Here is a 27,530-nt window from a genome sequence, read left to right as displayed (position 1 = left end):
TCCCTAAGTTGTTTCATACCATTTTAAAGCTAAAAGCACAGATATATGGTAAAAGAGAATGGAACACTGATGACACTTAAGAAAAAAGTAAAGTCAGGTTCGGTGACACATGCCTGTAATCCCAGCACTCAGGGAGGCAGGGCACATCAATCTCTGTGAGTTTGAGGCTAGCCTTGTCTACAAAGTGAGTCAAGGACATCCAAGGCTACCCAGAGAAACCCTGTCTAAAACAAAAGAAAACAAAAACAAAAACAAAAGAAATAATGAAATACACTAGGAAGAGTCATTAACATGAGTAAACTTTGAGATGCCTTCTGCAAACCACTAATCAGAAAGCAACAGTTTGGCTTTTGAAATGACCATTTTTTCCCCTTTAGTCCCAGTTTTTCAGACTTGTATTATACCAGGATTTGGCCAAATCAAGAACCTTGAAAATCTGTTTCTGCAAAAATAAATAAATAAATAAATAAATAAATAAGCAAGCATTAGAGGGATAGAGGAAGAGAGCATAGAAAGCCAGGAAATAGCTTCTATATCCAGGTCATAATTATATATTTAAAAGTCATACTAGAGCTAGTGTGTGGTGGCATGTGCCTTTAATCCCAGCACTCAGGAAGCAGAGGCAGGCAAATCTCTGTAAATTCAAGGCAAGACTGTTCTACAAAGTGAGTTCCAGGACAGCCAGAGCTAAAACAGAGAAATCCTGTCTTGAAATAAAAAAAGGAAAGGAAAAGTCATACTAGAAAGGGAACACACACACACACACACACACACACACACACACACACACACACACACACACACACCTTCAGTTCTGGAAGAGCAATTGCAGTTCCATTGATGTAAAATGAGGAATGAAGTGGCCACAGATTTTGCTCTTACATTATCTATAGAAACCTTCAGGAAGATATTGAGTTTTTCCATGTTTTAGACCAGTGTAACTCAAGGACAAGTAGAATTTAGAGTTGGGCAGTTATATGTTAGTTCTTAGGGGAGATTTTGGGAAACCACAAAAGTGGTGTGATAGAGGCCTTGCTCCATGAGTTCCTGGACTATGTTCTGGAGGCATGCCCTTGATTTTTCAGGAAATGTCTTGAACTACGCATAAATTGAAAATAGCAAGTAAATCAAGGCGTGAGGGTCTCCAACATGCTCCCAGCTTTGGTTTCTACTTAATTGCTCTCTTGTTAAATTTGACTAAAAACAAAGGGTGCATGGGTGATGATGGTGGAGCACCGGGCAGGTGGCTGGCCTACCTGCCTGGTCAGCTTTTTGGACAGTTGGTGAGTTGGCCTTGTCCAACAGTCTGCACTGTCTCAACAGCACTGTGGCTGTACCTTAGTGCCTTCAGCAGCCAAGGGCTAGAAGGTGGCCAATAACAGCTGAATCTGGATCTATCTGATAGAGGAGACATGCAGTCAAAGGGGAAAAAATCTGAGCTGCATTAAATACTACCTGAATTTGGAACAACCTGACCCAGATATCTCAAAGGCTATATTTCTGACACATCTGGTAATTGTATGCATGCAGAGTAACCCCATCAGGGCAGAGGTCTACTGACTAGGCCTATGATTTTCATCCCATACTTGTTTATATCAATGAATCCCTCTGTTTTGGGGAGTACTGTTCAAACTACCTGGATTCCCAATGAGCTCCATTAAACTATTTGGAATGGGCTACATCCCTGCAATTCAGACAAAACGAATACATCCTAAGGACTACCAAAATATTTGTGTGACAGCAGCTCCTTATGATGTCAGACTTATTTGAGAATAGTTGGGATCCACCTTCTGAGCGCTTGGACCTACAATAATGATGACATGGGTGTGGCCAAATTGCCTTGGCACATCCTTGAAATTCAAAAGGCTTGCGAACAAATTGGTCTCCTTCCAACACAGCAGAAACAGTCCTTGCCGCACTGAGAGGCTTTAACTGTTAAGCTTGCTAAACATGGGTTGTGTTTCTGTTTGGCACAGTGGTGCAAGGATCTTCCCTCTTTTTGGGGGGTGAGGGTTTGATTCTTTGAGACAGGGTTTCTCTGTGTGATAGCCCTGGCTGTCCTAGACTCCCTTTGTAGACCAGGCTGGCCTCCAATTCACAGTAATTCATCTGCCTCTATCTCCCAAGTGCTGGAATTAAAGGTGTGTGGCACCACCGGATTTTTCCTCTTACCATTCTTACAGTTCTGTGTCCAGCAATGCAGTGAGCTGCCCCTGATCTGTGCATGAGAACCAATCCTGAACATCTAAGACATATGAAAAGTGGAAATGCAGGGAGCCATGATGTCCTGAGTGAATGTATGTTTTTTACATGGCTATGGCCATACCAAGAACTCCAATGCCCTAGCTCTGTGGGGCTGGCAAAGCCTTCTCCCACAGGATGAGGCTCAGAGGGATGGCAAAGCTTTCCTCTGATCCAATTGCAAATATTGACAGTGTGTGAAGAAAATGTCAATTGTTGCTCTCTCCTCCCAAATATATACTGCTTAAAGACTGTTCCCCCACAGAGGCTGCACTTACAGAGATTAGTTAAACCTTGACCCAGCCATGTATCATAAACCCTGCCTCGTTGTTCAGTTGCATATAATAAATACACTGAGCTTCTAAGGTACCAAGGCTTTCCCAATCACAGAGCCCAAATTACCTCATCCCAGCTTTTCTGTGCATCCATATGTCTGTCCTTTCTTCATTCCTTCCCTTGTGGCCCCGAATTATGGTTCTGGGACCCAAACCATGAACGGCTGTGACATCATTATAAATGGAAGTATTTAAGTTCTATGCAGTCCCTCCTCCCTGTGGGTATTTACTTAAAGCAGGCTATAATAATCTTTTCCTTTGATCGTTAAAATTATTTTTATAAATCTGTGTTTGTTTCTCAGTTTCTCTCTTAATCTGGCTATCAAACAAATAATTGGGACTCTATTATATCATTTAAACATGCTTTAAAGCACAAGCACTGAGCAGTTATTACTCTATTCTTAACCCTTTAAGCTATTTTGGTTGTCTCCCAGCTTACATCTCAGAGATTCTTGTAGTCTGTAGCTTTCTCTGATCCAGTTCCTCTCCTGATGGCTCTTGGACCTCTCCTGTGGATCAGTCCCCTACTTCTTCCTCTAACTCTTCCTCCCTGGATGGCAGGAAATCCAGCCATATTCTCTCCTCTGCTCAGTGATTGGCTATAAGCTGCTTTCTTGGCCTATCAGGAGACAATTGGGGAGAAGTGTTTAGACAACATTGAGACAGGAGACTCTCAGAACAAAGCTTGCAACCACATATGGATGGTACAGAAATCAGCATTTGAATTACCCAATAACCTTATGTCTCCATTTGATCTATAAGTGTGTTGTGCCTGGAGGAGAGAGAGAGAGAGAGAGAGAGAGAGAGAGAGAGAGAGAGAGAGAGAGAAAGAAAGAGAGAGACAGAAAGACAGACAGACAGACAGACAGAGAGACAGACAGAGAGACAGACAGAGAGAGAAGTGGCTAGGCCAGAGAGGTATGGGTGAAAGAAAGAGTTTAGATTCCTTGGGATTCACCTGTTATTCTGGCATAATGCGTGAAATTGTCTTTATTTCCTGTCCATTAACATCTGTTTTAATTTTATGCCATTTCTAACTCATTTTTGAATTAGCAATTCCACCATTTCTTTTCCCTAGATGCTTTTAAATCCAAGTTAAAGTTGTCCCTACACATAAGCTTCAGTCCTATTGCCTACAACTTTCAGACAACATGCACACAAGAATGCTCTCCCACTGACAGAAGCATATGCCAAATTATCTTTAGTTAGGTTTTCCCATTTGATTCCCAAATATTTGTTGAATTGACATAATTACCAGGCTTAAGAACATCCAGAGTTCCAAACTATGATTCATTTTCAAATTCAATCCCTCTTCTTTGAATCTCTGTTTCTCATTTTTTCTTAAAACCTGAACAATTCTCCATGCTAGGTATGGGATATATTAGTTTTGGACCACACTGGTGTGCTTCTTCTGGAAGTAACTCCCTCAGCTTTTACCCTGAGGTTGGTTCCTACCACTGTGTCTTTGGATTTTCCTGAACATTTATAAGAAAGTGAGCATGCTCAAGACCCTGGGTGATCAACTGTTTTGTGTGTGTCCCTGAGTATGTTAATAACATACTTTCATACTCCTTCAAACTCAGATGATGGGTCAGCCTATGGAGTAATTATATGGTATAGGATATTCTCCTTGAAACCTCAACCCTGTTGGGATGAAGGGAAGAAGGACATTCTATTTTCAGCATCTTTAGTATATGGTCTGTCAATCAAACTAAAGGTGGCACGTTTGCATAAAGCAGGAGAAGTCTCAGAAAAAATACAGTAGATACTGTACAGGTGTCAAGATAAAGGGCTGAATGTCAGAAATAAGTATTCTAAAAATATACAAAAATGAATTGAATGCTCTGAAACCAAAGGCTCAGGACACAAACAAAATAGGATAAGAAAGAAAGAAAGAAAGAAAGAAAGAAAGAAAGAAAGAAAGAAAGAAAGAAAGAAAGAGACCCAAATAGCTAGCACAGCATGAAACAATGGACTATAGAACAGGCCAATTGTCAGAAAAATCTTGCCAACATCCACCAAAGGAACAAGCACCAGAATCTGAGGACAAGTGCCCAGTGCCTGGACCTGGCATCCATCTGGGTGACTCCTCTGGTGTGGGCCTTTGTCTGCAGGCAGGAGGATGGAAGCTCCTTCCCTTAAGCTTCCTGCTTAGACATATGTGAGCGATGCCCTGCTGGCAACAGGTCACCAGACCCAAATGTGTAAAAGGATAGTTCCTTGCAGACCCTAACCCACACAAAAGGTGTCAAAAGCTGGCTCTTTGAAGAAAAACATTATCAAAGGTACCCTAGAGACAAGCCCAAGGAAGTGTCCTGGGAGTGTCTCCTGCTATTCAAGTAAGCTTAGTTTAAAAACCCAGGGTCTGGAAGGTTGCGAGAGGCACACCCCATCCCTTCCCCATTGCTCTCTGCCCTTCTCCTTTCAAGCTTAGTGAATAAAAGTCTAGTTGTTTGACTCTTTTGCCTTTATTTTAATAAAAGTGCAGTCTGGCCTTTCGCAAGCCAGAGGTTCCCTTCGCTTCTGGAAGGGACTCAGATTTCTCTTGTCTCAACCAGGCCGAGAGCAACTGCCATGTGCTTCCTCCTTGCCCACAAGGCCTTCTCTGCGACCAGTTCTCAGGACAAAGCATCCTTCAGCTAGCCTCCAAAAGGCTGGGGGCGGGAAAAAAAAAAAACTCTGTGACCAGATTTTCAGCCCAGCCTTTCGGAGAAGAGAACCCACACTCTGGTAAAGTGGATTGTCATGGAGAGTTGACAATAGGCACCAGAAACTGCCACCATCAAAGCACAGCATCATCTCAAGGAGAATAAGAGTTTCTTCTGGAGCCAAACATTAGTGGCCATGGATCAAGTAGCCTCAAATACCATGTTTGAGTATGGTAGCTGCTGCAGTACACAGACTGCCACACAACAAGTACCAATCTCAGTGAGATATTGATGGTTAATTTGAACATCACACCCCAGGACTGATCATGGCCAGGGACACAATAGACTCAGGAGCCAAACTGTGACCCCAGTCTATTTCTAAGGCAGGTTTTTATTTTAAAAAAAAAACTGTAACCAGGTGAGAAACAAGGAGGAGAGCAGCATTACATCATTTAGACTAGCTAAACACCAGAAGAATCGATTTTGTTCTAAGCACAATGTATCCAGGTAGCTAGACAAAGCATTTTAAGCTGATTGGCTAGGGTATAGGCTTGGGGACTTTTCTTTCGCCATTTTTCTGGGAGAAGAGAATGTAGCAGCGTATTTGTTTAAGTAGAACATACATCCTTAATTCGAGCAGAGCATTCAACATGTATCGAATTGTAAGGGAAAGGCTCCTGAAGCTCCCAGGTACATAGAGCCTTAGAACCTGAACCTAATTTCACCTTATGATCAAAATGGAGAATTAAAAACACATATGGCTTCTGTTACGTTACAAACGAGAGCAGGTATTAACAGAGGAACTACAGTTTGAAGCAGGTTACAACAGTAACAGCTTCATGATGTTTTTGTAGTTACAAAATCAGAGAAAGTCATAAATTAAGGGATTTTTGTAATATATTGATAGAAACATTAGGATTACAAAGAAGTGGGAAATTTTCTGCCATAGGCTTCAGATGCTATAGATGCTGTCTGATGACGTCATCAATCTAAAGATTGGTGGAAACTAGTGGTTTTGTAATATGTTACAAAAGGACTTGCCTGAGAGTCACAAAGCTGTTAGAACAAACACATAGACAGACAATGAATGGCTATTAAGAAGCTAACAATAGACCAAGATGCCATTCGTGTGTGTGTGTGTGTGTGTGTGTGTGTATGTGTGTGTGTGCATGTGTGTGTGTATGTGTGTGTGTATGTGTGTGTATGTGTGTATGTGTGTATGTGTGTGTGTATGTGTATGTGTGTGTATGTGTGTGTGTGTGTGCATCTTATATACAAGCATTTTATGTGCAAGTAAAAACATTAAAATATCACTGATAATAAGTATGTGTAAGTACATGGTCATTGATCCAAGTCAAATACATATTTTTCCAAATATATTTTAGCAGTCTCATTTGAGCTACCAAAATTGGACAAATATTTGAAAACTGTTTTAAGTCTTTTGGAAAAACACAAGAGAGAGCTGGGCATGGTGACACACGCCTTTAATCCCAGCACTTGGGAGGCAGAGGCAGGTGGATCACTGTGAGTTCAAGGCTAGCCTGGTCTACAAAGCAAGTCTAGGTCAGCTAAGGCTACATAGAGAAACCCTGTCTCAAAAACTACACCCCACCCCGTTTAAAAAAAAAAAAAGGAAAGAAAAGAAAAATACAGGAAAATTTGTTGAATTTGAGAAGTTTTATAAATATTTAATCATAAATTCTTGTTAATTGTCCAAATGTTAATATCACTCTTGAGATGTGCAGGAAAAAATTGCATAATATTGGGAGTTCTGTGAACTTCAGAATAGCCCAGTTCTGTGTTTACCACTTACTACTCATGTAGGCCTGTGCCATTATATAATTATGAAAACTAAAGGGCTTCATCTTCAGCATTTAATGGTAACATCTGTAGGACTATAGTAAAGTGTAAATGAGTCCATTCAATAACATGCAGTGTGAACTGTGTCAGGCACATACAGCTCAGGACACACACTGCGCTGTACACACACTGTCAGGCATGGCGCCAGCCAGCTATCATGTACCCAGTGAATTCATCCTTACTTCCTGGTTCCCTGAACCGGACTGCTCATACATGAGAAAAACACGAACATTTAAGGACATTTTCTTCAAAGAATATAAAACAGTCTCTTTGGCTCTCCCCATCCATCTTCCTCAGCGATAGTTTTCTCTGCAGCTATTCTTGTGACTGAGACACCACATTTAGACATTGCTTTTATCTCTAAATTTCAAGACAGTTGTCAAGAACTGTGATTAAACTACCAAAGTACAGTATCTTGGAGGAATAATGAACATTGAGTGCAAACTAAAGTCATTTTTACATATTCCACCCAGTTATTGAAGAGGCCAGGGCTCGTCACACACTGTAATTCAACATAGAACAGCGTACACAAAGAAGAGTCCAGACTTTCCAATGCACTGCTGATGCAACACTCTGTTACCATGTTAGAAAAGAATCGTAATTTAAGTGAGCCTCGGGGCCTAAAGGGGACAATTGTTTTCTATTTTATCACATATAAATAAGAACAGAAAAGGGTGTTTATATTTTTGTTTTATTATTGTTTATTAAAAAGTTAATGAAAACGGCCAGATGGAAAAATGTTTGCTGAGGTTCCTTGCTTCTAACAGCTGAACCACAATATAATGCCTGGCTCCTGTGTGTCTTTGCCCAAATAGAATGTTGTCGCAAGCAAATTTGATCTGAACTCTAGATATTTGGAAACCGGGGACCTTCAAAAAAAACTGTGTTTCCCTAGCTCCTTAACTCAACGAATCTTTTAAATGGCACCAATGCACATGCACAGCACATGTGAGTCACAACTAAATGCAACAACTCATAGCCAATTCGAACTGCACTTTTTAAAAAGGCAGCTCACCCCTTAATTGGTTAAAACCCCTTGCTGATTATCAAATAATAATAATGTAGGCAACAAAATGTGCTACCCAATCTGTAGCTCTTCTGAAATGAGTTAAGATCCACTTGTCGATAAGAGATCTGGAAACTACGATATGTTTTCACGAAGGGAAATAAAATTTCGAGAATGGGTAAATTGCTATCACGGAGCTAGGTTTGTTCTGCCGAGCTGGAAGAGATAATTGTGGCAAAATGCAATCAAATAGAACACAAATTGAATAAAACAACATCAAGAGATCAATGATTTACATTTACCTTGAGTTAAGTACAAGGGGAATTCAATTGGGAAGGAGGATGTGTGGTTTCTTATCATGATCTACTCCCTACCTATATTGCTTTGGGAAATTTTCCTGAAGCACATTTGGTACGCAGAAGAAAACATAGTGTTCTCTTAAATTTTTTGAAAATTATCTTTCATCGTACCCTCTGCTAACTCCCGCAGTATCTTATAAATTCTGGAGGAAAAACGTAAACCTAACTCCATAAATAAACTGCATCTTCTCTGTTTAATTTGTATCAGGCCAGCAAATAATTGTTAAGAGTCTTCTGTATGTTGGGTACTGCGTCTAAAAGACACCTTCTAAGAGTGGATATAGGTTGTTCCGACCATAACCCATTAGCAAAATCCAAGATAAAAATAGAAATTCCACATGACAGCATAGCCTTTAGATTTTACGATAATTTACATCTGTCAACAACCAATACTGGGAAAGACATCCAGTAGATAGAGCCTTTTGTATGCTGCTAGTGAGCTGGGGAAATGGTGTGGAGCTTTACAGTGCTAAACATTCGTCTATCCTGGTACTCAGCAGCACTGTTGGATGTTTGCCTTGTCCACCTAAGAATTGGATCATAAATGTTCACAGACGCTTTTTCCATAGTGATTCGAAACAATTCAAACATAAGAGTATGTTAATACAAATTAAGACATATTCAGTCTCAGTGGAAGAGTATGAGTTCAATCCTGATTTGATTTGATATATTGGGGTGAGTTTGGGGGAGCTCCTGTTTTCTGAGGAGTAGGGAGCAGCGAGGATAGGGGGAAGAGAGCAGGAGGGTGTGACTGAGAAGAGGAACATGAAGAAATAAAAAAATAAATTAAAAAAAAAACTTTAAAAAATGAATGATTTTTGTAGATGATGGTAGATCCTCTCGAATGTTAATCAAATAAATTCTGACTACTTGTCTGCAAAAAAAAAGGACATATTAACTAAGGCACATTATTCATCAACAAAAATAAAGAATAAAAATAGTGGCATCAGTGAATCATAAAGGAATTTAATGAAGCACAACGTGAACGATGACTGACTATATGATTTCACTTGCAGGAAGATTTGTAACAGGAGAAACTGATCTACAGTGGCAGGTGGCTGATTAGTGAAAGCTTGTGCTCAGAGGTGGGGGAAGACTGCCAAGTGGGAACACTAGAAAAGTCTATACTCTGGTGGGCAAGAGGATCACAAACAGTTGTACCATTTCCAAAAGCCACAGAAAATGCAGAGGAGATGTGGGCTGCCACATTTCCAGGCTCTTCTGAGGTACTGACCAGCCTTGGTAAAATGACAGAAATTTGAGTTTCATACTGAGGGCCATGTACGTATTCCTTCCTATGAAGTATGTGTGTGATAAAGGCAAATGTTAACATTTTAAATAGTGTCATAGCATATCATGTCAGAAACAGAGATAGACAAATTGGTGCCTTTCAATATCAGAATTCATTCAATAGCAACCAACCCACACGCTATGTTGGTTTTTCTGGATGGAACCTTCCAAGCAACCGTAACACAAGCTCCTTCATTCAACTCTTATAATATAAACATTAATAATATCTTTCACATTGCACAGGAAAACATCTATATGCATATGCTATATAGGTTGCAGAATAGCTACAAAGGCCTAAAGAGGACATAGCAGAGCTCAAGGTGTTCCAAAGAGACCTGACTAATAATGATATAAAGGGGATATTGAAGGAATTAGGTAGTGTACCCTGTTAGGGGTCTGCTTGAGACACAGTGGCAGAATCCAGCTGCAGGTACAGAATTGAGCATAGCCTCAGAGTGTGCCAAGCTTCAAAAGTGTAGCATGAAGGCCATAGAGACAGAGAGCAGCACTGGGTCTAGCTGGGCAAATGGGCAAATGCATGAATAATGGGTCCCAACAGCCAGATGTATGGATCACAAGTCCAGATGAGATAAAGCAGAATTGGTAGGCCACATCAACAGTGGGGACCAAACTAAACTGAAGCTTCTATGGCAGTGGGTACTTCTCTGCCTACTGGCCCCTTCATGCCTACGCTAGGTAGTCAGATGACAGGTTTGGGGGGAATACTGACATCCCATTGTTTGTGCCTGCCTCTTTATAGAGTCCAAATGAGGCCAGTACATGCTTTCCACTGTCAGGATTGTTCAAAAGTTCTTGGGCCTAGTTTTCTTTATATGATTTTAACATGCCAATGTGTTCATATGGTCTGGTTCCAATGTACTCCGATAAATTTATATAGTGGCACGAATTCTGCTTTTAGAACTAAGTTGTCAGTCTGTGCATCCTGAGCTGTGCTGAACAGATGGTGTCATTTGTGTGTCCACTAAAGTGCAGAGTCCTCCTGTTTTGGAGTTTGCCTTCCAAATGTGGTCAAATGGTGCTTATAAAATAGCTCTTGGGTAAGGGCAGCTTGGAAAAATAACTGTCTCACACAGCATTGAGTAGCTTAGATTAGGGCACAACTTGAGAAAAGTCTTAAGGATAATTAGAAACTCTCTCTCTCTCTCTCTCTCTCTCTCTCTCTCTCTCTCTCTCTCTCTCTGTGTGTGTGTGTGTGTGTGTGTGTGTGTGTGTGTGTGTGTGTGTGTGTGTGATTTCTAAAGGAGCAGTTAATGTGAAGAAAGGGCTAAGTGTGGTATCACTCATTAGGAGGAGGAAGGTGGATCTCTGTGAATTCGAGGACACCCTGGTCTACATAGTCAGTTTCAAGCTAGTCAGGGTTACAAAGGGAGATCCTGCCTCACTTATTAAAAAAAAAAAAATAAGGGTCAGCCTTTCCTTCCATATAACAGTGAGAAGTTTCCTGAGAGGAAATGGATTAGACATGGGCAACAGGCCTATGGGAAGAAAGAGAAATGAAGACTAGGTTAAGATAAATAATGAGGGGAAGAGTATAAAAGGAGAACAAAACAGGAAATGGAATTCCTAGGTTCCTGTCTAAAATAAACAATATTTGGGCTGGCTGAGAATATAGTAAAACAAAAGAACAAAAACAAATACCCAAAATCACCACTGCCAACACCATTGACTACACAGCACCTCACAGTTACAAACGACCAGATTCCTGACTGTGTGTAGTTTCATTACCATCACTGAGGGAGATAAGTTGCTTTGCTTAAATTCTACCAGGTGGCATGCTAGACAAAGAAGAGTCTCTCTGTCTTAGTTCATAAGAAAAGTAAACACAGATGAAGCAAACCTGTCATGAATGGATGGTAGGAAAGTAATTTCAGAGCTTGTTGGGAAATAGAAAATCATTTCAAGACAACTCTCTAAAAGGGAAATACCTCTTCTAAGTAGGATATGTCAAAAGGGCAAATGAAAAAAACCAAAGAAAAAAATCAAAAAACCAACCAAAGCTTTGTCACTCTGACTGGATCCATGAGGAGGTAAATGTGGGATAGGCACTGATTGTCCAAGATAGAGGGGGCTAGAAACCTAACTTGTTTTTACTGCCTACCCAAATATAATATGCTATATGCGAGGGAAGGCATAGATGGGCACTGAACTTATCAGCTAGCTCTTATGTTACCCCCAAAGCGCTCAAAAGATAAAATGCATAGACTCGTTAGTATAGCACCCTCTCTGCCCCCAAATTCACAGAACTTCTTAATTAAGCTTTAAAATGCCTTTCTTCCTAGGCTTTGTTTTGTTTTACTCTTAATATTCTGCACACACACAACCAATCTTTAAGTCATAACCTCTCTGAAAATTTACATTTTATTTCAGCAGGCTTTACATATTTTATGATAGTAAAAATTAGCAGTTTCTTCTTTTGTAGTGGGGACATTTAAAGCCAGGCCAGCATCAAGCATGAAGAGATGTTTTCCACCCTGTACTTCCCAGCACATCAGGACAGGCCTCTGTTTTCCACCCTGTACTTCCTACCACATCAGGACAGGCCCCTGTTTTCCACCCTGTACTTCCCACCACATCTGGACAGGCCCCTGTTTTCCACCCTGTACTTCCTACCACATCTGGACAGGGCCCTGTTTTCCACCCTGTACTTCCTACCACATCTGGACAGGCCCCTGTTTTCCACCTTGTACTTCCTACCACATCTGGACAGGCCCCTGTTTTCCACCTTGTACTTCCTACCACATCTGGACAGGCCCCTGTTTTCCACCTTGTACTTCCTACCACATCTGGACAGGCCCCTGTTTTCTACCCTGTACTTCCCACCAATCTGGATAGGCCCCTGTTTCCCACCCTGTACTTCCCAGCACATCTGGACAGGCCCCTGTTTTCCACCCTGTACTTCCCAGCACATCTGGACAGGCCCCTGTTTTCCACCCTGTACTTCCCAGCACATCTGGACAGGCGCCTGGGAAGAGAGGTCATGGGAACAAACGTGGCTGGAGTCTGGGCTGTTCCTTCTCAAGCCCGTAGGGAATTGCAAATCCTTTTTCTGGAGTCAAATGCTGCTTATTAAACAGGATAGAAACAAAAGAAGGTAGCAGCTTATTATAAACCGTAGTGGAGTCCTCCTCTGGCCACTCTGTTCTATTGCTGCTCCTTCAGGGCAGACTTAGCTCCTGGCTGCCCTTGTAGCATGTAGTCCCCGTGATACTGTCTTAGACTCGTCTTGGAGTCTTTGGCCAGCAGGAACCCAGATAAGGGGGGAAAATAAGATAAAATGGAAACTCAGTGCCAAAGATGTCATGGTGAAAAACAAAACAAAACAAAACATTTTTTCTAGCTTTCACTTGTTTTTTCCTCTTCCTTCATGTGTGTGTGTGTGTGTGTGTGTGTGCGCGCGCGCCACATATTGTGTGCCACAATATGTGTTTGGAGATCAGAGGACAACTTGCTGGAAACTGCTCCCTATTTCCACCATGTGGGGATCAAACTCAGATCATTAGGCTTAACTGCAAGCACCTTTACCCCCTGAATCATCTCATTGGCCATTTTCCTATATGGCTTTCGGTGTGAAGGAATTAGTCACAAATAACAACGAAACTGCTTAGTATAGCATTTTAGTTTTAACTCACCAAGTCAGTTTTCCACATTTTCAAAGATTTTATTTTTACAAATTGGGAACCCACAATACTTTTTTAAATCTAGTCACATGCCCATTGGGCCTCATCAGTTTTGTTTTGTTTTGTTTTTTAATGGCAAAAAGCAATATTTCAAAGTGAAAGTAATGACAGGGCTCAAGTTTATATGGTTCTAGCTGCTTTCTCAACCTGTTTGTTGCTTTGCTTATTGCAACAACCCCTGTGCTGGCATGGATGAGGGACTTAGCCCTGGGGTCATGACAGCAGAAAAGGCCCTTCCTCCCACCTGGGCAGCACAATAGAGCTGGCTCAGAATGTGAGGGTGCAGGATGTTGTAAGTGAGCTGGTCCTAAGGACATGAGCATGGGAGAGCCATCTATGCCTCTTTACTGCTGGGCAGTGGCACAAAAGTGGGAAAGATGCCCCTCCCCCATCCCTAGCCTTGTATGGCAGGCAGGAGAAATGGCTCTGGGGTCATGAGAGTGGGAGAATGGGTCCTGTTTGTCACTGGCTGCAACATTCAGGAGCAGGCCCTGCACCTCTCCTGGGCAGCAGGGTAAGATGGCCCTTGTTGTGGGGGTTGCAGGTGAGCCAGAAGGCTGGCCACCTCAGATCTCTCTCAGGCCCTGATCCAGGCCTTTGAGTTGGTCCACCTGAATATCTACACCACTGACCAACTGCTAACGTACATAACGGTGCTACAAATTCAAAACTACAGGACCTCCATAACACAGGGCAACATCAATCAGGATATTTGATAGGAGTCCCAGTGTGGTTCCAGTATGGATAAAGTAACAGGAGCAAAAGGCTTCATACACATGAGTACCTTGTACCTTTGCAAAGGAGTCATTGCAATGAACATTTGCAAGCAATGGAGTGTGGGCAAAAGGGTATACTGTGTGACACACTGTGACACACTACAGCTTCCTCAGCAAGATTTTTTTTCTTTGTTAGGGGAAGTTGCAAGGGTGGAGGGCAGGTACGAGAGGAGGGAGAGATGAGACAGGAGGGGAAATGAGAGGGACTAAGGTGCATGATGTGAAATTCACAAAGGACCAATAAAAAGTAATAATAATTAAAAAAAGACTTTGAAGGTAACTATAGAAAAGAGAGAGAGAATGAAGGTAGACAGTGATGTTTAGTCTAAAGGAAGACATGCATCACTATTGTTTATACAGTTAACTCAGAGAAAAAGGAAGCTGCAGGGCCAACTATAATGACAGATGAAGAGACTGCCGCTGATGCACAAGAAACATCACAGGTCCAAAACGTGTGGCCTACTGATAAAGCCACAGTGCCAAACTAGAAGAGAAGCCATCACTAAACTGGGTTACATGTACACAGTTCTTTTCTGTAGTCATCTATTTTCTATATATTTATTTTTGTGTTTGTATGTGTACTTGCACATAGGTATGTTTCCACCTTATACCTGTACATAGGAACTGGATTTTATATCCAATATCAGGATGTTATATTTCCGGTTACTGTTTATCTTTGTTGGGCAAGATCTTATACTTTCATCTTGTCCACCTACCCCAGCCTCTTTTGATCACATATTCCTATAAAGTGCTCTAGAAAAATATCTATTTTGGTTATTTGTTATATTACTGCCAGTGCTTAATCATGTTAGCCTAGCCACCTATTAATGAAGGTTGAGTCCAAAGTATAGAATAACATACCTTAATTTTTGAGCCTATAGCATGCTGCATTAGACAACCTTATAATGGATGTAATGCTACATACCTGTAATCTCAGTACTCAGCCTAAGGCAGAAAGGTCATGAGTTTCAGACCACCCTCAGCTACATGAGACCCTGTTCTGAAAACAAAATAATAACCACTGTCATGTTCAAACTCGATGGCCAACATAATAGGATCTAAAATTAACTAATGAGAGTCTTGATCCTGGGTAGGTCTACAAGGATATTTGTTGAGAGGAGATGACACTGCCCCCTTGTGGGCAACAAATTTCATTGCTGCTCAGATATGAAGAGATCTTAGTGAAAAGGAGAACTTGTTTGCCTGCCGGCCTTCTTCCTTCCTGTGGGATGCATTTGTCCTGCTGCTGCACTCTGTCACAGACTGAAGACAAGCAGCTTTTCAGAAACCTCTTGGGCCTTCAGTACCATTCGGGATTACTGAGGTGCCCAGCATGGTAGGGTAAGCAACACCTGTATCTCAGCCTTTGTAAGGTGTAGACAGCCACTGTGGTACCACCTAGCCCATATCACCTAAGACATGCATATGTTGCTAATATATATTCATTGTCTTGGTTATGTTCCTCTACTGAACTCCAACTGATTCAACTATTAACTAACAATTATTTTTAAAACATCTATTTAAAGCATATTCAGGGAATCCTACAGTATTTTCTTGTCAATGCGTTCAGTTTTTCTAGACATGTGACTACAGAGAGTTGATCAAGAGCAACTGTTACATTTTTCTACCTCCTTACATAGAAAACAAGTGGATAAGCCCATGGACTTGTGAATAGATTGCTTATGATTTCACGTCTAAGTCTTTGGTTATCATTCATTTTTTTATTTAATTAATTTATTCAGATTACATCGCAATTGTTATCCCATCCCGTGTATCCTCCCATTCCTCCTTCCCTCCCACTTTCACCCTATTCCCCTCCTCTATTTCTGCAACTGAGGGGGACATCCTCCCCCATTATATGGTCACAGCCTATCAAGTCTCATCTTGGTAGCCTGCTTATCCTTTCTCTGAGTGCCACCAGGCCTCCCCACCAAAGGGAAGTGGTCAAATATGGGGCACCAGAGTTCATGTTAGAGTCAGTTCCCACTCTCCACTCACACAACAAGGACATATGCTCAACCACACACACAACAAGGACATATGCTCAACCATGTTCATAGTGGCCTTATTCATACTAGCCAGAACCTGGAAACAGTCTAAGTGTCCCTTGTCAAAGAATGGATGAAGAAACTGTGGTATTTTACACTATGTAATTCTAGTCATCTATTAAAAACAAGAAAATTGAAAAATTTCTGGACAAATGGATGGAACTAGAAATGACCATAATTAGTGAGTTAACCCAGAAGCAGAAAGACTCAACATGGTATATGCTCACTTATAATTGGATACTAGCCCATTCTTTTAAAGTTATGATTCTACTAAGCAAAACTTGAAGACAGATGGCCTGCCAAGCAACAGAAGGTCAATGACTTCAGCCTTCAATGCTTGAAGAGTTTATATGTATAGCTACATGGATTAAAATTAAAATATCTATGCATAGGCAGCTCTAAACTCATGTGCCACTATAACCCACTCCCTCTGCATTATGAGTGATGAAGATATTTTACCACATCATATAGGGAACTAATAAAGTCCTGTGTGAATGTGTACTGTTTTACAGGAGCATGGCCACATCAAAGAGCAAGGCCTCAACCCCATGGGAATGACAAAGCTTTCCCTAGGTCAGGCTCAGAAGGATGGCAAAGACTTCCATGGTCCAATTATGAATGTTCATAGAGTATGCAGAAAATATCCACCATAGTTTTTTTTCCTTCTAGATGTTTACATCCTGAACACTACTGCGAATGTTTATAGAGTATGCAGAAAATGTCCACCATAGTTTTTTTTTTCCTTCTAGATGTTTACATCCTGAGCACTGCTCTCCTACAGAGACTGCTCCTACCAAGATTAGTTAAACCTGCCTTTATGTTCAGCTGTATATAATAAGCTCACTTTCATGCTCAACTGTATATAATAAACACAGTAGGGCTCTGGCATGCTATGGCGTTTCCATCAGAGAGCAGAGTCTACCCAACCCTTGGTTTTCTGTGTCCATGTGTTCAAACACCTGTCTTCCCTCTCCTCAGTCCCTGGACATCCCAGTTAGGCTCATCTCCAGAGACATGGCCATGCAGCAATATCTTCCAGTTTCTGTCTCCATAACAATGATATTCTATTATGTTTGAGGGTCAAGAGAAAAACATTAACTTATTAAATGGAAACGTTTTAAATGATTTTGTTACACACCCCCTTTTTTAACTATTTTGAGACAAAGTCTCTGTCCATAGCTGTGGTAGATTGAATAAGGATGCTATCACCACCCCACTCGCATCACATCATATATTTGAATGCTTAGTCACCAGGAAATGCAACTGTTTGAGATGATTAGTAGGATTAGGAGGTACGGCCTTCGGGGAGAGGTGTGGCCTTATTGGAGAGGTGTGGCCTTATTGGAGAGGTGTGGCCTTATTGGAAGAAGTGTGTCATGAGGGGTGGGTTTTGAGGTTTCATGCCCCACCCCCATGCCCTCCACCCTCAGGATGTAAAGCTCACAGATACTTCTCCAGTGCCATGTGTGCCACCATGCTCCCCATTGTGATAATGGATTAACCTCTGAACTATGAGCAGGCCCTCAATTAAATGTTTTGTTTGTTTGTTATAATAAGAGTTGCCTTGATCACGGTGCCTCTTCACACAACAAGGCAGTGATTAAGACAATAGCCTCAAATTCTCAGCAATCTTCCTACCTCAGTCTCCCAACTGCTGGAATTAGCGACATAATAAACTTCCCGTGCATGGCTCTGCATTATTTGTTTCTAAAATTTATCTTCTTCCAGGCATGGAGGCTCATACCTTCAATCTCAGTACCTGTGAAGCAGAGGTAAGTAGAATTCATGAATTCTAGGTGACTCTGATATACACAGAGTGTTCCTAGCCAGCCAAGCCTATATGGTGAGTCCCTGCTCATCTCTGCGAGAAAGGGGTGATGAAGGACATAAACAGAAATAACAGTTATCTTTTAATACTTTGCTTCTGTCAATAAACAGAAGTAAAATGGGCATGTCTCACCCCCTCCGAGAACCCTAGCAGCCTGTGAGTGTCACAATTCCACAATTTAAGTGGTCCCCTGGTGCTCTTTATTGCTGTCTAGACTAAACTCACAGCCACTTAATGCCCAAGGCTTTCTCCTAGATAAGTCCTCTGAGAACAGCCCTTCTATTTGATACATTTTTTAAACTCCATCGTAGATTCAGCAAGAAAATTTACTACAAATAAAATTGCATTACTTTTAGGTGAGGTATAGTGGCACATGCCCTTTTTTTCAAAAAATTAATTTTTCTTTTTTGAGATTATACTATTATTGTGTCATACCTCCCTTTCCCTTCCTCTCATGCACCCTCTTATTCTCTTTCAAATTCATGTCCTCTTTTCTTTTACATTGTTAATAGACATATAAATATATATAAATATATGTTACATATACATGTTACATATACATCATACCCTGCTCAGTCTGTAAAATGCTACCTGTGTGTATGTTTTCAGGATTAACCATTTGGTATTGTATAACCAATTGGCATGCTCTTCCTTGGAGAAGAGTATTTCTCCCACTCTCAGCATCCCTCAGTTTCTTGTAGTTATTTGTGTAGGGCTGGGGCCTCGTGGTCTTTCCCCAGCTCACTTTGGCAGGCCTATTTTTATCTTTGTTTGGCTCATGTTTAAGCGGACAGGTCGATGAGACTTTACGAGTGTTCCTTCTCCGATTTCAAGGAGACACAATCTCATAGCAAACTTACTGTTTCTGTGGCTCTCACAGTCTCTCTGCCTCCTCTTCTACAGTGGTCTCTGAGCCTTCTATGCAGGAACTGTGCTGTAAATGTATTAGCTGGGACTGGGCTCCACAACTCTGCATCTTAATCATTTGTAGTTTCCTGTAATGGTCTCCATCTGTTGCAAAGAGAAGTTTCCTTGATTAGGGGTGAAAACTACACTTATCTGTGGGTATAAGGACAAATATTTAGTCTAGAGTCAGGAATTGTGATGGTTTAGTAAAGAAGCAGTTGCAGGTTCTCTTCTAACACCCATGACCGCACTAGCTCTGGGTTGGCTAGCTTGCCAGTAGCGGGCATGGTGTCACTCTTGTTTGATGTACCTGATTCCAGTTACGGGTCTCCTTTTCGTCATCAAGATATGCACGCCACTACTGCAGTCTTAGGGCTATCATGCCATGCTCTTCCTGGTGGTTCATAGGTAGCAGAGCTGGGTAGGACTCTTGGTTGCTTCCCTCCTTTAGAAGCTTAAATGACATCTTCTGGTACCATGGAATCTAGCCCTCAGTGAGGAGGCTTTCGGTTCAGGTAGAACTTGGGTCTTCTGGTCCCTGTGGCTGAAGTGCATGGCATCTTCAGCAATAGAGACTTACCTTCTACCTCTGTGAGACAACATGGAAACAGAAATTGCAGCATTTGTCTATAATGTTTTGGGAATCTCTTGTATATCATGACCAACAGTTCAAAAGAGGCCTTCGCATCCCTAGTGTTAGGGATGGCTTTTATGGGGAGCACTGTCAGCCCGGATAAGAAAGTTTCATCTAAACTGTCTGAGAAAGAGAGAGAGAGAGAGAGAGAGAGAGAGAGAGAGAGAGAGAGAGAGAGAGAGAGCGCATGTGTGTGTATATGTATGTTCACTTACATATATTATGGGTAGTTTCAGATAGTATTTTTCCTTATGACTTTTTCAGATACCCTTACTATTAATTTCCCCTCCATGTTTCTTAAACTTCCTCTCCCCTCCATAATTAGAGACCTCTTGTTTTACCCAATTCCTTCTTCAGGTCATTGGTACACTGCTATTCAGTCTCTTAGCTCTCCCCAACCTCTTGCCCTGCATTGGGCATTGGTCCCTCTTATTTTCCCATTTCTTCAATTAGTCTATATTATATATTCATATCTGAAGAGCTGGAGCTGGAAACTTCAGGTGAGAGCATGAGACATGTATCATTCTAGGTTACCTCAATGTCATCTTTGCTAGTTATATCTATTTACTTTAAATTTTCATGATTTTTTTCTTCATAGCTAAAAAGTATTCCATAGAGTAATGTACATTTGGTACATATTTAATGAGACACAACAATGATATAAATCATCACTGTATAAATTGATGAAGGCAATTATAATCTACATTATAATTCCCTCAATAGAATTACTATTCCCACAGACATGACCACACATACTTTTGGCATGAATTAAAAAGTGAATTAATATAGTTCAGAAGTAAAAAAGATTACTCAAATTCAGAAAGAAGGGGTTTGTTTTAATTTTATTTTTGCCCCTGTGATAAAACACTGGCCAAAAGTAACTTGAGGAATAAAGGATTTATTTCATCATATACTTCCAGATAACAATTCATTGCTGAGGTAAGTCTAGGCAGGAACTCCAGTCAGAACCTGGAGGCAAGAACTAAAGCAGAAGCCATGATGGACTGCTGCTTTCTGGCTTGCCCCTCATGGCTTGCTTAGCTGACTTCCTCATACAAGCCTGCACTACCTGTCCAAAGGTGGCGACCTCCACAGTGGTCTGGGCCTTCCCACATCAGTCATTAAGCAAGAGCCTGCTCCCCAGATAGGCTCACAGGCCAGCCAGATGGAAGCAATTACTCATCTGCTCCCAGATGCTGGTTTCTGACAAGTTGACTAAAACTAACCAGTACAGAGATGGAAGTAAGATTTGGAGGTGTGCAGAAAGGGTGCCCCATATGTCTACTTTAGGGGAGATTTGGGATTTTAGGGACATGCTTCTTTGGCCTTTTATTCACATCTTATTTTTAGCCCCACTTGCCTGCCATTCTTTGGGACAGATGTGTTCTTGTGATCATCCTGCATGAGAAGACAGCACTCTACTCAGAGAAGACGCAGCCACGATCGTCCCAGCCTTCTATTGCCAGAGTCCACGCTGCTCTCTCCTTCACTTGTGCTGCTTCATCTCACAGCATCTCAACTACTCTCTTGTGAATTCTGGCATCTTAACCAGCCCATGCTAACAGGTAACAATGGCCTTTCTTCTAGTCTAATACTACTAAGGTAAGACTAAATTGTGGAGAATAAGCTTTCTTAAATCAGAAGGGAAAGTAAGGGTAAAAGATAACTATGTAAGCTCTTCATTGTTCCAGTTTAACGTCCATGGATCCATTTGACTAAGAGATATTCAAGGGGACACAGCATCTAACTTCATTTCTTTACTCTTGTGTATGTGTTTAAAAAGTTACTCATGAAAAATAAAAGTTAAAAATAAATTTGCTTCCTCACATGTTATTTTGCACTGTATTAGTCAGCTGAGAGTGAGCATCAAAGAACAGGTGGCCACCTCGACTTCTAGAGCCTATGAAATGTTTCCTCACCTTTCAAAGGAAAAAGTTACAAACTACAGCAACAAGAATTGAAGTAGGTTCAGATTCCCTGTAGAAACGCTCGCCACAAGCTTTCAAAATGTGGTCTCCATCTCTACCACAGAGCCACAGCAGCACAGTGGCTGACACTGAGGACACACTTGACAAATCAGAGGGAAGATGCTCCAACTCAGACCTTATAGCCATAGTCAAGATTTGTCACTACATCCCAAAGCAAGGCCTGGCAAGTCACACCCATCACATACCCAAGTATGTCAGATAAAACCTACATATGGCCTGCAGCAGGGGATTCATGTAGAACTGGCAGAGAGTATTCTCCCAACTTTGTAGGCCAGGAGTTCTTACCAGTCTGTTGGGGAGGCAAAACTATCATCCCAGAATTTCATGGTTTATAGTTTATTACTGATACATGTACTAATAAGCCACTTGTTTTTTTTTTAATCAATGTAATCTTTAATAAAACAAAATGAAAAAGAAAAATGAGTCAGGCATGGTGGTGCATGCCTTTAATCTCAGTACTTGGGAGACAGAGGCAGCCGGATCTCTGTGAGTTCAAGGCCAGCTGGGTCTACAAAGCAAGTCTAGGACAGTCAGGACTACAAGAGAAATCCTGTCTCAAAAACCAAAAACAACAACAGAAAAACAAACGAACAAACAAAATGACTTCCAAAAGAAATTCTATTAGTGAACCTTTTCCGGTACTACCATTAGAAATATCTAAATTGGATAAATCCCTGTCTGACTGTTAGTGTTATAAATATCCTATGAGGGTATATTAATAAGTTAATAAATGCAAATGATAAAAAGCCTCAGGTTAACTCTAGTTAAGACAATATTAAATTTATTTCTTCCAAAACTCACATAGCTATTGAATATCCAAATATTTATCTTATTATTTTGTTATCTTTATCTTTGGCATTTAGTTTCCAACAGGTGGCTACTTCAGAATAACACCAACTTCGGGCATCAGTCATGTCTTTGAATTTCAGTTAAAATGAGCAAAAGAGAGGGACAGATGTGAGCATCCTTCCCTTTCAGAAATCTCCTTCCACCTGCATCCCCACATGCTGGTAGCCAAGTGCACATGAAGACAGAGATTCCAATTTTATAAACATCTTTGAGAACATCTCAGAGGCTCTCTCATGGTGGAAGATGAGGAACCCCATTATGGTGATAGTTTTTAGTCAACTTCATAGAAGCAAAGGTATATGTAGGAACATGGATTCTTAACTGAGAAAATGACTCCATAAGGTTGGCCTGTAGGAAAGTCTGCAGGGTATTTTCTTGATCAAAGATTGATATGAAAGGGTTCCATTCTCTATGGCATTGCCATATCTGGTCAGATGGTCCTAGATGGCATAAGAAAGCAGGCTAAGTAACTCATGAGAGAAATCCAGGAAGCTACTTTCCTCCTTGGCTTTTGATTCAGTTAGTATTCCTATATCTAGTTCTCAGCTTGAAGTCCTGCCCTGACTTCTTAAAGTGACAGACTATTACCTGGAAGTATAAGATGAGATCAATCTTTTCTTCCCCAAGTTTCTGTTGTTCATGGTGTTTTATCACAGCAATAAAAACCATAACTTAAGAAATAGATGCATTCTTCAACAAATACTGCTGGCCTCACTGTATATCTACATGTAGGAAAATGCAAATAGACCCAGATTTATCACATTGCACTAAACTAAAATCCAACTTGAGCAAAGACCTCAACATAAAACCAGAAACACTAAATCTATTAGAAATGGGAAAGAGCCTTAAAGTCATTGGCACAGGAGACAATTTTCTTTACATAAAACCAACAGCTCAGGCTCTAAGATCAACAGTTAATAAATGGGACCTTATGAAACTGAAGAGTTTCTGCACAGCAAAAGACACTGTAAATCGAACAAATGACAGTCTACCAATTGGGAAAAGCTCTTTACCAACCCTACATCTGATAGAGGGCTAGTATCTAAAATATATGAAACCAAATAATCCAATTAAAAATGGGGTACAGAGCTAAATAGAGAATTCTCAAAAAAAAAAAAAAAAAGAATCTCAAATGGCTGAGAAGCACTTAAAGAAATGCTCAACGTCCTTAGTCATCATGGAAATGCAAATCAAAAGGACTCTGAGATTCCATCTTACACCTGTAAAATCAAAAACTCAATGACAGCATATGCTGTTGAGGATGTGGAGAAAGGGGAACACTCCTCCTTTGCTGGTGGGAGTGCAAACTTGTATAACCACTTTGGAAATCAATCTGGTGCTTTCTCAGAAAAATAGGAATAGTTTTACCTCAAGACTCAGCTATACCACTCCTGGGCATAAACCCGAAAGATGTTCTACCATACAACAAGGACATTTGCTCAACTATGTTCATAGCAGATGTACTTGTAATAGCCAGAACCTGAAAACAACCTAGATGTCCCTCAGCTGAAGTGTAGATAAAGCAACTGTGGTACATCTACACAATGGAGTACTACTCAGCTATTAAAAACAAGTAAAGCATAAAATTTGCAAGCAAATGGATGGAAGTAGAAAAGATCATCCTGAGTGAGGTAACCCAGACCCAGAAAAACAAGCATGACCGGAGCCTAGCTATCTGTCCTAAGAATCTCCACCATGCAGCGGATTGAAACAGATGTTGAGACTCACAGCCAAAAATTGGATGGAGTGCAGGGAGTCTTGTGGAAGAGTAAGGGAATGATAGAAGGCCCTAGAGGGGACAGGAGCTCTACAAGAAGGACAACAGAGCCAACTAATATGGGCTCAGGGGAGCTTGTGGAGACTGAAGTACCAGCCAAGGACCATGCATCGACTGGACCTAGGCCCCCTACACATATGTACCTGATGGTCAGCGTGGTCTTAATGTGGGTCCTCTAGCAAGGAGAGTGGGGACTATCTCCAACATGGACTCTGTTTCATGCTTTTTGATCATTTCCCCCTGGCAGGGCTGCCGTGCCAGGCCACAGTGGAAGAGGATGCACCCAATCGTGATGTAACTTGATGTGCTGGGGTGGGTTAGTAGAGGGCCCCCCCTTTCTGAGGGGTAGGGTAGGGGGATAAGGAGAAAAGGGAGGGATAGTGGGACCAGGAGGAGAGGAGGGAGGGGGCTATGTTGGGATGTAAAGAGAATAAGTAAATAATTAATTAAAAATAAAACTGAATAGATTTAAAATAAAAATAAAGTAGTATATTAAAATTTTTTTAAAAAGATATATGTGCTTAGAGCTAAATAGCAGTTGGCCATATTTTGTTTTATGTTTTTTGTTGTTGTTGTTTTTGTGTCAGGGTTTCTTTGTGTAGCCCCGGCTGTCCTGGACTCACATTGTAGACCACGTTAGCCTCGAACTCACAGAGATCTACCTGCCTCTGCCTCCCTGAATGCTAGGATCAGAGGTGTGTGCCACTGTGCTCGGCTACAATTGAACAATTTGATCCAACAAAATATTTTTCTGTTTAGATAAAGCAGCAGCAAACATTTATTAAGGCTTTGTTATAGACCAATTAACAATCCTTTAATCTCATCCTAACTCAAACTGTAATACTGTCAGAAAACAGATAAACCATTACAAAGAGCTTTCTAAACCTAGACTTCTGCCTAGATGGACCTTTGTCCATTAATTGTAAGAAAGCTTGGTGCTAGCCTGAATTATAATGAAACAAATGAGAAAAGCAATATCCTACATGAACAAAGTGTATGCTTTATATAATTGTGTGCAATTCTATAAAAAGTTCAAATTAAGACTCTCTCTATTCCTGAAAGTCTGGTTTTCTGGCCTCAGTCTTGTGCTACAAGAGACAGATTTAATCCTATCAGTGGTTGTTTTTCCTTTTGCCTGTGAATATGCACTTATCCTACCAAGAAAGTATATATAATCTGTCTAAACTGAAGGTTCCTGCACATTACCTCTGCGGGGGAGGCTGTCAGTGATTCTATGTTGCCTTTTCTTCAGATGTTCTCACTGAGAAGCTAGTGCTTTTGAAGTTATATTAAATAACAATAATTTTGAAATCATGGAAATGCCCATCCAATAAACACCATTAAAATATGTATAGAAAGATTATCCAACAATTATTTACACATGCATAAGCCCATATACATACATGCATGCATACACACATACATACATGCATACATACTTACATCCATCCATCCCATTTTAGCTATCTATTTCTGTGTAACAAACAACTACAAAACTAATGACCTGCCTAGAAAAATCAATAACACTTGTTAGCTGACATTTTCAGTGCATCAAGATTTGGGGAGCAATTTGGTTGAACAGCCTGGCTCACGGTCTTTCATGGGGTTACAGTTAGGTTGCTGTGAGGGGCTGCAGCTAAAGACTGAGGTCGAAGGACCTGCATGTCTCAGGCACATGACACTGCAGAAGTTCCTTCTTACCACATGAGCCTCTCCACACACAATTAGAATTCCTCCCATGACCAAAGAAACAACAAATCAATGGCCACAGACTCTTCTATGACTTGGTATCTAATATGGTGCACATTACATTTATCCAAAGCTAGTAATTAGAAGGAGATTGTTGACTATTGCCCAGCCAAAAGATAAACTAATAAACTAAATGGAGAGAGGGCGGGGGGAGAGGGAGAGAGAGGGAGAGGGAGGGAGAGGGAGAGAGAGAGAGAGGGAGAGGGAGAGGGAGAGGGAGAGAGAGAGAGAAGAGAGAGACATAATATAAAATTCAGACTCTGTTCTCTAATAGAAAAATAAATAAATTCACAGACAAGCAGACACATTTGCCCTCATTTTAAAATTATCTTTGGAACAGAAATAAAACAACTTAACACAGCTATCTCTATTTTATTCTTTGTTTTCTGTTCTTTTTAAATTTTTATTTTTGTTATTGTTGGGGGAAGCAAACAAGCATGCACATCAGGGTATTCTTGGGGAGGCCAATGAACATCTTCCTTGAGTCCTTTCTCTCCTTCAACCACAAGTTCCAGCGACGGGATGGAGGCCATCAGGCTTGTATGATGAGCTGTTCTGTAGTCCTTCCACTCTTTCTTACAGGAATGTTTAAGTTAGCACACAAAGTAACGAGCTTTATGATACCACATTTCTATGTCCTTCCTCCTGCCCTCTACTCTCCTTGCCTCTCCTTCTCCCTCTTACTATTCTTTTCATCTTCCTAATATTCCCATTTATTTTAAAAATTAAAATTTTCTTTTACATTGAAATTTTAAGTTTTATAAGCTTTTTCAGTTTCCAGCATGAAATATTAGTGGTGCATATGGTAAAACTAATTGTAAGCTAAACTTAGAATTGATAATCTTTTTTAAAAATATATTTTATTAATTTATTCATATTACATATCAATTGTTATCCCATCCCTTGCATCCTCCCATTCTTCCCTCCCTCCCCTATGACTGTTCCTGAGGGGGATTACCTCCCCCTGTATATTCTCATAGAGTATCAAGTCTCTTCTTGGTAACCTGCTATCCTTCCTCTGAGTGCCACCAGGCCTCCCCATCCAGGAGACGTAGTCAAATATGGGGCACCAGAGTTTATGTGAAAGTCATACCCCACTCTCCACTCAACTGTGAAGAATAGATAATCTTAAACAGCTAACCTTTCTATTAATGAATACAGGATGGCTGCCCACTTGTACCTTATTTATTGTTCCTTGATTATCATTATTTTCTCTGAGAAGATTATATACAATTATGTATTTTGTTGCATTTATTACTAAGAATTGGTATATGTATTGCTATACCGCATTGCTATTCACTGACAGTATTGTGTTCTTTCAATTTAAATTTGGTTGTTTATTATTATTGTGGTACAAAATTAGCATATGTGTAAGTTAATTTTATATTTTGGTATCTCTATAATCTTCATTAAATCAATTATTTTTTCTAATTCTGTAAATCTTGAAAAAGATTACAGTGTTGAATGTGGCTTACAACACTATAAACTATTAATGGTACACACACACACACACACACACACACACACACATACACACA

Source organism: Acomys minous (genome assembly GCF_964271855.1).
Source record: "Acomys minous genome assembly, chromosome: 10".
NCBI classification, from domain to species: Eukaryota; Metazoa; Chordata; class Mammalia; order Rodentia; family Muridae; genus Acomys; species Acomys minous.
Note: the sequence above shows the minus strand (reverse complement) of the source record.